We start from the raw sequence: 2,675 nt of genomic DNA on the forward strand, positions 1-2,675 counted from the left end.
AATGGGTGAAGAAGAAGAGAGAGGGTGGTGGGGTAGGTGGGGATCCTGTGGGGTCCACAGATCTTGAGGTGTCAAGGAAAAGTCATCCCTGCACCAAGTGGTGAGCAAAAATGCTCTTTATGCCAATTCTGACGTTAAACGCCGGGCTGGTGCCCATTTCTGGCGTTTAACGCCAGCTTCGTGCCCTTTCCTGGCGTTTAATGCCAGTCTGGTGCCCCTTTCTGGCGTTAAACGCCCAGAATGGTGCCAGACTGGGCGTTAAACGCCCATTTGCTGCCCTTACTGGCGTTTAAACGCCTGCAAGGTCTTCCTCCAGGGTGTGCTATTTTTCTTTCTATTTTTCATTCTATTTTTTGCTTTTTCAATTGATTTTGTGACTTCCCATGATCATCAACCTACAGAAAACATAAAATAACAAAGGAAAAATAGATAAATATAACATTGGGTTGCCTCCCAACAAGCGCTTCTTTAATGTCAGTAGCTTGACAGTGGGCTCTCATGGAGCCTCACAGATGCTCAGAGAAATTTTGGAACCTCCCAACACCAAACTCAGAGTTTGAATGTGGGGGTTCAACACCAAACTTAGAAGTTAGTTGTGGCCTCCCAACACCAAACTTAGAGTTTGACTGTGGGGGCTCTGTTTGACTCTGTTTTGAGAGAAGCTCTTCACGCTTCCTCTCCATGGTGACAGAGGGATATCCTTTAGCCTTAAACACAAGGGGTTCTTCATTCACTTGAATGATCAATTCTCCTCTGTCAACATCAATCACAGCCTTTGCTGTGGCTAGGAAGGGTCTGCCAAGGATGATGGATTCATCCATGCACTTCCCAGTCTCTAGGACTATGAAATCAGCAGGGATATAATGGTCTTCAACTTTTACCAGAACATCCTCTACAAGTCCATAAGCTTATTTTCTTGAATTGTCTGCCATCTCTAGTGAGATTTTTGCAGCTTACACCTCAAAGATCCCTAGCTTCTCCATTACAGAGAGAGGCATGAGATTTATGCTTGACCCTAGGTCACACAGAGCCTTCTTGAAGGTCATGGTGCCTACTGTACAAGGTATTGAGAACTTCCCAGGGTCCTGTCTCTTTTGAGGTAATCTCTGCCTAGTCAAGTTATCCAGTTCTTTGGTGAGCAAAGGGGGTTCATCCTCCCAAGTCTCATTACTAAAAAACCTGTCATTTAGCTTCATGATTGCTCCAAGGTACTTGGCAACTTGCTCTTTAGTGACATCTTCATCCTCTTCAGAGGAAGAATACTCATCAGAGCTCATGAATGGCAGAAGTAAATTCAATGGAATCTCTATGATCTCAGTGTGAGCCTCAGATTCCCATGGTTCCTCATTAGGGAACTCATTGGAGGCCAGTGAACGTCCATTGAGGCCTTCCTCAGTGGCGCTCACTGCCTCGTCCTTCTCTCCACGTTCAGACATGTAGGTCATGTTAATGGCCTTGCACTCTCATTTTGGATTCTCTTCTGTATTGCTTGGAAGAGTGCTAGGAGGGAGTTCATTAATTTTCTTACTCAGCTGACCCACTTGTGCCTCTAAGTTTCTAATGGAGGACCATGTTTCAGTCATAAAACTTTGAGTGGTTTTGATTAGATCAGAGACCATGGTTGCTAAGTCAGAGTGGTTCTGCTTAGAATTCTCTGTCTGTTGCTGGGAAGATGATGGAAAAGGCTTGCCATTGCTAAACCTGTTTCTTCCACCATTATTGTTGTTGAAACCTTGTTGAGGTCTCTGTTGATCCTTCCATGAAAGATTTGGATGATTTCTCCATGAAGGATTATAGGTGTTTCCATAGGGTTCTCCCATGTAATTCACCTCTTCCATTGAAGGGTTCTCAGGATCATAAGCTTCTTCTTCAAATGAAGCGTCCTTAGTAATGCCTGGTGCAGCTTGCATTCCAGACAGACTTTGAGAAATCATATTGACTTGCTGAGTCAATATTTTGTCCTGAGCCAATATGGCATTCAGAGTATCAATCTCAAGAACTCCTTTCTTTTGATTCGTCTCATTGTTCACAAGATTCCTTTCAAAAGTGTACATGAATTGGTTATTTGCAACCATTTCAATAAGTTCTTGAGCTTCTGCAGGCATCTTCTTCAATTGAAGAGAGCCTCTAGCAGAACTATCCAATGACATCTTGGACAGTTCAGACAGACCATCATAGAAGATACCTATGATGCTCCATTCAGAAAGCATGTTAGAAGGACACTTTCTGATCAATTATTTGTATCTTTCCCAAGCTTCATAGAGGGATTCACCTTCCTTTTGTCTGAATGTTTGGTCTTCCACTCTAAGCTTACTCAATTTTTGAGGTGGAAAGAACTTTGCCAAGAAGGCATTGACTAGCTTTTCCCAAGAGTTCAGGCTTTCTTTAGGTTGTGAGTCCAACCATATCCTAGCTCTGTCTCTTACAGCAAAAGGGAATAGCATAAGTCTGTAGACCTAAGGGTCAACCCCATTAGTCTAGACAGTGTCGCAGATTTGCAAGAATTCAGCTAAAAACTAATGAGGATCTTCCAATGGAAGTCCATGGAACTTGCAATTCTGTTGCATCAGAGAAACTAATTGAGGCTTAAGCTCAAAGTTGTTTGCTCCAATTGCAGGGATAGAGATGCTTCTCCCATAGAAGTCGGGAGTAGGTGCAGTAAAGTCACCCAGCAC

Source organism: Arachis duranensis, chromosome 10, assembly GCF_000817695.3.
Source record: "Arachis duranensis cultivar V14167 chromosome 10, aradu.V14167.gnm2.J7QH, whole genome shotgun sequence".
In the NCBI taxonomy this organism is placed as follows: domain Eukaryota; kingdom Viridiplantae; phylum Streptophyta; class Magnoliopsida; order Fabales; family Fabaceae; genus Arachis; species Arachis duranensis.